Source organism: Eretmochelys imbricata, chromosome 5 (genome assembly GCF_965152235.1).
Source record: "Eretmochelys imbricata isolate rEreImb1 chromosome 5, rEreImb1.hap1, whole genome shotgun sequence".
In the NCBI taxonomy this organism is placed as follows: Eukaryota; Metazoa; Chordata; order Testudines; family Cheloniidae; genus Eretmochelys; species Eretmochelys imbricata.
In genome coordinates this window covers 136414759-136423433 of record NC_135576.1, presented here as the reverse complement: position 1 = coordinate 136423433, position 8675 = coordinate 136414759, and the positions used below count along the sequence as shown (strand labels likewise).

Below are 8675 nucleotides of genomic sequence, written 5' to 3'. Positions count from 1 at the left end.
TTTAAGTTTGTGTGCGAGTTTTGTCAAATACAGTTATTGTAGGTGTATCTGCATAGAGAGAGAGAGAAACAGATTCAAAACTTTTTCAGCCGTTTGTGGTTTATTTACCATTAGTATCAGAGTTTGAAAGAAATACTTAGTACACCTGAACTCTTCATCTTTTATGATTCAAGCCTTTCCACTAACAAACACCCACCCTCCACCACTCCCAGATCCTTCTCAGAAGCGCTGCTGCCGAGCCAGTTTGCCTCATTCTGTATTTGTGCATTTGGTTTTCCTTCCCTACGTGGCGCACCTCGCATTGATCTTTGTTGAATTTCATTTTGTTGCCTATTGCCCAGTTCTCCAATTTATCCAAATCCCTCTGAATTTTAGCTCTGTCGTCTGAAGTGTTGGCAACCTCCTTCCCCCCACCCCGCAGCTTTGTGTCATCTGCAGCATTGATCAGTCTGCTCTCCGTACATACATCCAGGTCATTAATAACGATGTTAAACACTGGACCCAGAACAGATCCCTGTGGAACCCCACTTAAGACCACCTCTTTTGCCCTCACCATTTACAGCTCTCTCCTCCCCCTCGGGGTGCAATGACCCTCTATGGGTTAACAGGACCTTTTTCCAGGGAAAGAGCCTTTATCACACAGTGAATATTCTTAAACATGTACATGTACATGTCCGCTCCATACGGCTAAAGTACGATACTTGACACCATGCAAGGCACCGCATTTAGCCGTATGGAGCGGAACTCCATCAACCTCATGAAGAGACTTGCACAAGTGCAGCCTCGTTATCCCTAGCCTGATTCTTGCTTGCACATTTACACTCGCCTCTGGAAATTTCCACTCCGTGCCTCCGACAACGGGGGGATTCGCCCACGAAAGCTCATGCTCCAAGACGTCTGTTCGACTATGAGGTGCCACAGGACTCTTTGCCACTTTTACAGATCAAGACTAAAATGGCTACCCCTCTGAGAGTGACCATTTGTTCATTCTAACTGTAATTTGGCCACATTGATTTGTATTTATTTATTTATATAAATATGCCGCTAAATAGCGTGAATGGGGCAACCTGCATTCATCACCTGCTCCATACTAAGTGGCCATCAAGGTCAGCAGTGAGAATATTTGGAGCTGGCCCCAGCAATCGCTTCCGTCAGCACTGGTTTGCTTTCGGCCGTTTTCTAGTAGGGATCTATGAGGAGAGAGGACCAATGACTCCCAAAGCGTGTTTACAAAGGACCCCTGGCACTACACAGAGCGGCCAAAGGCTTCAGGGGTCTGATAAGATCGCCAGCGAAGAACATAGACTGAACTTCCTGTGGAACCATCTGCAGGACTGAGCTGGAGATCGATACGGCTGGTGCTCAGTCTGCAAGGAGGCTACAGCCCTGTGGGATTTGTCTTGGGGAAGATTAGGATGATTGAGTGGGAAATTGATCCAAGACAGTAATTCATTATTCTACACAAAGGGAAGACAATAGGTATCGCATGGCTGGCTACTTCCATTTTCTGGTGCTCTCAGCCTGGCTCAGCACAGCCAGTCTGCTGGTGTAGGGTGTGTCCACACTAGACAACAGGTGTTTCTCACAGTGTCAGGGAACATGGGCTAAAATCCTAGTGAAGACAAGGCCATGTGTAATCTCCACTCACGTTAACAGGTCAAGGGACAGCCTAGCGGGGAGCCTTGTCTTTAACTTGACCTGCTAACTCGTGTTAAACTGACACCTACCTCATCTTCACTCAGATGTTAGCTCCTGTTAGTCACTGTGTTTGGTGTAAGACATGGCAGGAAAACAGCTCTTCTCCTGGTACAGACAAGGTCCTAGGGAGGCAGGCTCAGCACCGTGGGAGGGGGAACTGGGACATAGGGGTCCATGGGCTGTGAGATGGGGAGAAGGGGGAGCTGTCTGAGGCCAGTGAGAGGAACCCGTGATCTGGGTGGTTTCCTGGCGGGGAAGCTGTGGAAACCTCTCAGCTGGCAATTACTCTCCCCCTGTAGGTTTCCGTACACTCCTCCTCCCCCACACATCGGGGGAGGGGAAGTCATGCAGCTGACAGTGTGTGGGGGCAGCAGTGAACAGCTCTGCACCCCCTCTTGGCTCCCCCAGACAGGAACTAGCTACAGCTCTCCAGGGGCTCCCCCAGCACAGGGCACTGGAGGCTCTGATGGTGGGTGGGGGGAAGGGGGACGTGAATGGGGGCAAGGATGGATGAGGGGGCTGACCGGCTCGTCCGTCACAGATTGACAGGCTCTGTGCTCTGCTCTGCCTTTAAACAGGCTCCTGGGAGTGACCAGGCACCAAGCTTCACACTGACCCACAAGGGCAGGCCGGGCAGCCTGAATGACTCTGGGACTGGGCCTTTGGCCTCCAGCACCTCCTGCTTCCCACCGTTTACACCTACAGCAAATCCACCTGTGTTTAGATTCCTGCGCAGACTTTACCACCCAGATCCTCAGTGATGTTTCAGCTCCCAGCTCCTGTTCATTTCAATGGGAACGAGGCACCTAAATCCTTTTGAGGTTCTGGCCCCACTGTCTTAGGAACCCAGTCAGTATTCTGCAAAGCAGCCTTTGAGAACAAAGGAGCATTTATTAATCCCCTGGAATCCAGCAGGAGAAGGTATGTAGGTTAGTGCGGCAAAGGGACGTTCAAGGCAGAGTCCATATGGGTAGGAGCAAGGCCCCAAGACACCAGGCAGTTCTCAGCTCCATCTTCACTCTCTTTGTGTGTCTGCAGCAGCCGCATTAAGACTTGTCTCCTCACACCTGTCCTTCCTTTAGCTCCAGGTGCAGCCTTTTCATTTTGCTTCTCTGCAGAGTTGGGGGAAGTCACCTGCTCTGAGGCCACGTCTACACCTAAAATTTAGATCAACCTAAGCTTCTGAAGCATTCATGGCCTGTGTGACAGACAGGCTGACCTAACCCCCACTGAAGGCACCTAGGTCGATGAAAGAAAAAGACGCAGTAAACCTGTAGCTGCTAATGGTGTAGACATGCCCTTAGTTCCAGTAGCTCTTAAATACAATCATACCCTGGGCTGCTCCCCTTGCCCAGGCATTGCCCAGCTCTGTTCCAGCAGTGACCCGAGTTTCTTTGAAAAGGCAAAAAGAAAAGGAGTACTTGTGGCACCTTAGAGACTAACCAATTTATTTGAGCATGAGCTTTCGTGAGCTACAGCTCACTTCATCGGATGTAGCTCACGAAAGCTCATGCTCAAATAAATTGGTTAGTCTCTAAGGTGCCACAAGTACTCCTTTTCTTTTTGCGAATACAGACTAACACGGCTGCTACTCTGAAACCTTTGAAAAGGCAGAGACCTGTCTCCTTCTCTTCAGATGAAAATCTTGGCCTGTGTCTCTGTCTCCTTGTAGATGTCTCACCATCAGTTCAAGTTAAATGTGGCTAAAACAGAGCTCCTAATTTACGCCACCCCGCCCCCAGTTCTCCCTACTAACGCCTTTCTCAATCACTGTGGACACCACCAGCCTCTTGCCTGTCACTCAGGCCCATAACTTGGGTGTCATTTTGGTCTCGGACCTCTCTGTAGGTTCTCACATCGACGCTCTGTCGAAATCTTGCTGAGTCAGAATTCTCAGCTCACCCCCACAGCTATAACTCCCACCCCCTCATGCTGCCCCCCACACTTGGCAGAAGTCCCCTGTCAACACCCGCACGGCTACCTTATTAGCCTCCTTCAAATCCCTCCAAGGTGTCTGCAAAAAACCTGACGATGGTGAGGCTGCTGGTGTCCTGTTATCACAGCTGATCGTGCTGACCAGTGTTGTCCCATTGCTTCCTTGTGCTCCTCTGTCTGTCTCCATCTGTTACTTCTTGAATTAGTGTCGTGCCCCCTTTCCACCCGGTTACCTTCTTTCATGCTAATCTGCTAACAGGTTTTGATGGACAGGTCTGGGTTCTTCTGGATCCCGCCACCCACCCAGCAGGGTGTATCTTCTTTATGTTTCCCTATGAATGGATAGGGAAGAAAGGTAAGCAGCAGGATACAGACCCTGGACTTCAGGAAACCAGACTTCGACTCCCTCAGGGAATGGATGGGTAGGATCCCCTGGGGGACTAACATGAAGGGGAAAGGAGTCCAGGAGAGCTGGCTGTATTTCAAGGAATCCCTGTTGAGGTTACAGGGACAAACCATCCCGATGTGTCGAAAGAATAGTAAATATGGCAGGCGACCAGCTTGGCTTAACGGTGAAATCCTAGCGGATCTTAAACATAAAAAAGAAGCTTACAAGAAGTGGAAAGTTGGACACATGACCAGGGAAGAGTATAAAAATATTGCTCAGGCATGTAGGAATGAAATCAGGAGGGCCAAATCGCACCTGGAGCTGCAGCTAGCGAGAGATGTCAAGAGTAACAAGAAGGGTTTCTTCAGGTATGTTGGCAACAAGAAGAAAGTCAAGGAAAGTGTGGGCCCCTTAATGAATGAGGGAGGCAACCTAGTGACAGAGGATGTGGAAAAAGCTAATGTACTCAATGCTTTTTTTGCCTCTGTCTTCACTAACAAGGTCAGCTCCCAGACTGCTGTGCTGGGTATCACAACATTGCAGAGCCATTGGCCATTATCTTTGAAAACTTGTGGCGAACGGGGGAAGTCCCGGATGACTGGAAAAAGGCTAATGTAGTGCCAATCTTTAAAAAAGGGAAGAAGGAGGATCCTGGGAACTACAGGCCAGTCAGCCTCACCTCAGTCCCCGGAAAAATCATGGAGCAGGTCCTCAAAGAATCAATCCTGAAGCACTTACATGAGAGGAAAGTGATCAGGAACAGTCAGCATGGATTCACCAAGGGCAAGTCATGCCTGACTAATCTAATCGCCTTCTATGATGAGATTACTGGTTCTGTGGATGAAGGGAAAGCAGTGGACGTGTTATTCCTTGACTTTAGCAAAGCTTTTGACACGGTCTCCCATAGTATTCTTGCCAGCAAGTTAAAGAAGTATGGGCTGGATGAATGCACTATAAGGTGGGTAAAAAGTTGTCTAGATTGTCAAGCTCAACGGGTAGTGATCAATGGCTCCATGTCTAGTTGGCAGCCGATGTCAAGTGGAGTGCCCCAGGGGTCAGTCCTGGGGCCGGTTTTGTTCAATATCTTCATAAATGATCTGGAGGATGGTGTGATTGCACTCTCAGCAAATTTGCGGATGATACTAAACTGGGAGGAGTGGTAGATACGCTGGAGGGCAGGGATAGGATACAGAGGGACCTAGACAAATTGGAGGATTGGGCCAAAAGGAATCTGATGAGGTTCAATAAGGATAAGTGCAGGGTCCTGCACTTAGGACGGAAGAACCCAATGCACCGCTACAGACTAGGGACCGAATGGCTAGGCAGCAGTTCTGCGGAAAAGGACCTAGGGGTGACAGTGGACGAGAAGCTGGATATGAGTCAGCAGTGTGCCCTTGTTGCCAAGAAGGCCAATAGCATTTTGGGCCTTGATGACCTGTGACCACGATATCTTCTCTACAGTTGTTTAGCAGGGTGGCTGACTGGGCTCAGTGCAGCCCAAAGGACTCACAAGTGGGAGGAGGTGGTCAGTCCCTCCACAGGTTTAATATGCAGCCAGTGATAAAATCCCCAAACCTGTACTCCCTGGCTTGAGGACACAGTTCAAGGAGTAGGGGGTCCCCAAAACAAATTCCCGGACTCAGGAATCAGGCGGCTTTGTCCCAGGATTTCCCCTCACCACCCAGGGGTGCAGGGCTCAAGGTGCAGATTACAGAACTGGACTAAACTCCAAACTGTCGTCTCCTAGCCCAGCATCCAGACACACTCCCAGCAGGCCAGCCCTGGACTAGCAGCTGGAGCAGAGCTGGCCATGTGGTGACTGGACTCTCCTAGGGAGCTGGGGCCGAACTCAGCCTGGCTGGGGAAGTTTCCCAGCAAAACTCTACAAACTGGGAGTAATCAGTGGGGAAGGAAAAGCCCAGCGGAGGGATCTGCTGTCAGGTCCCTAGAGGCCAGTTGTCAGGGGAACCCTGCATGCTGGCCTGGGACTCCCCAGCTCCCCACACAGCCAGGCCTGCCCGGCTCCAGACTGACTCAAAAATGGATTCTCCCCTTTCCTGAGCTCCCTGGGAGGACATCTCACTCCTTAGTGGTTGCCGGGCAGACTCTGAATCTGCCTTGGCTTCGCCTCCCTGCCAGGGACAGTGCCCCTCCCTCGGCTGTCCACAGGCAGAGCCCCAGGTCAGCTCCTTGGGGGTTACACTGGTAAAAAAACAAAACAAACAACAACAAAGCAGAAAGCAAACCTGTGACCGAGAGGGGAAGTGAAGGCAGCTATATAAAATCACTCTGTCACTGGGAGTCCTGAGGAAGTGGAACCACACAGGACAGTTTGGGAAGAGCCAAAGGGGATGTTTGCTGGAGACGAGGGATGGGAAGAACTTGGAAGACTCAGCCCACAACACGGGGCTACAAGGAAACAGCCAGGGCAGAGACAGGGTGAATCCACTCACCGGAGCGGAGGGTTGGAAAAATCAAAGAAACTGCTCAGCAGAGAATCCCCACTGGAGACAGATCCGGTATGCTTGGTGTCTGTGGGAAAAGCTTTGCTGGGACTTCAGCCCACATTACTCTGCACAGCAAACAATCCACACAGGAGAAAAACGCTATCGATGTGCCGAGTGCAGGGAAAGCTTCAGTCGGAGCTCCCAGCTTATTTCACAGCAGAGACAGCACACCAGAGGGAGACCCTGTGGATGCCCTGCCTGTGGGAAGTGCTTCTCTCGCAGCACTGCCCTCATTAACCATCAGAGAATCCACGTAGGATTGAAGCCCTACAAATGCCCCCAGTATGGGACGAGCTTTGCTCGGCACTCACACCTTGTTGTACGTCAGAGAATCCACACAGTGAACAACACTGTGGACAAAGCTTCCAGTACAGTTCAAAGCTTCTCACACATAAGAGAAAACACACGGGAGAGAAACCTTATGTAACCCTTCTGCCAGGCCAAGTTGATAGCAGCAAGGGCTGGGTTCAGTACACAGGGGTTCCCTCTCATCAAAGCAAATGCAAAACTGGCTTGAGCCCCCACCCAGTGACCTGGGAAAATCCTACACACCCCCTGGGCGCCTCAAAGAGGCAATACTTCCCCTCTCGCAAGCAGAGAGTCTCGGTGGAGCAGAGAATCTTTAATAACATGAGATAAACGACATCAGCATTAAATTGGGGAAACACCACAACTAGTGTTCATTAACCAAACCACGAGCAAAGACCCACCCCAGCAAATTGGGCCACATCCTTTCCCTCGGGTTCTTGAGTCTCTTGAGTCCAGCAATCCACAAATCACCCAAAGTCCAAAAAGTCCAGCCCCAGAGTTCAAAAAGTCATCTGCAGAGTGTTACTCCCCAGTCTGGCTAAAATGTGCCTGTGTGTGGGGAAAGAGATAAGGGGCACCTTACGTTTCCTGAAGCTGACTGCCCCACGGGGCTCCGCTCCACTCCACTCCAAACAGCTCCGCTCTGCACAGCTTGGCTCCGCCAGCCTATCCACGAACAGCACAACTGCACTCTAGATCTTCCGGCTCCCCACTACTTGACACAGTGATTTCAGCTCATAGCAGTGGGAGCCTTAGGGCTGGTGCACCATAAGGCCAAAGTAAACTCAGCACACTACCTGTAGCAAGACTCTTAATAGACCCAAAATTAACTCAATTTACAATTACAAATTAACAAATTACAATTACAAATTGACAATTTACAGTGGAAAGAGCCAACAGCATAATTGGTGTTTCAAACCCACACCCCCAGATACTAATACCTGTCTCAAGCCCCTCTCCATTCACAGAGTTTTGGAACCCAGGTCCCTTGCCTAGCGAGTGCTACTTAGTTGATGGTGAGTCCCTCCATCATAACAAAAGGCCAAGTACAGTTCCAAGCACAGTTCCCATAATCAGGGTAATAACAATTTATTCTTCCTGCCCTAATAACAGAGACACTGGGGATCCCACAGCAGCCAAAGTGACCATTTGGGCAGCTATGGCCTCATTCCAGGCGAGGTGGGTGTGCCTATGCAAATGAGATTGGCCCCTGAAGTTCTTTTCCACAACTTGCCACACCTCACCACCAGATGTCAGGGTGGAGCTCATCCTGACTCTGCTTACACTTATAAGTGCCCTGAGTGTGGGGAAAGCTACAGTGACAGCTTTAATAGGCATTGGAGGGTGACACTGGAGAGAAGCCCTTCAAATGCTGTGATATTTGGAAAATCTTCAGTAAGAGCTCAGACTTTATTGCACATCAGAGAATACACACAGGTGAGAAACCCTATAAATGCCTCCCTGATCTGGGGTGGGATAGGCTGGGATCTGAGATACTATAGAGAATTCTTTCCTGGGTATCTGGCTGGTGAATCTTGCCCAGACGCTCAGGGTTCAGCTGATCGCCATATTTGGAGCCGGGAAGGAATTTTCCTCCAGGGCAGATTGGAAGAGGCCCTGGGGTTTTTTCGCCTTCCTCTGTAGCATGGGGCATGGGTCACTTGCTGGAGGATTCTCTGCACCTTGAAGTCTTTAAACCAGGATTGGAGGACTTCAATAGCTCAGACATAGGTGAGAGGTTTATTGCAGGAGTGGGTGGGTGAGATTCTGTGGCCTGCATTGTGCAGGAGGTCAGACTAGATAATCATAATGGTCCCGTCTGACCTTAATATCTATGA

General features: G+C 50.1%; 1 pseudogene; it reads left to right on the top strand.

Moving 5' to 3' along the window:
* Positions 1 to 733: 733 nt before the first annotated feature.
* Positions 734 to 8339, top strand: LOC144265427 (uncharacterized; annotated as a pseudogene).
* Positions 8340 to 8675: the final 336 nt, after the last annotated feature.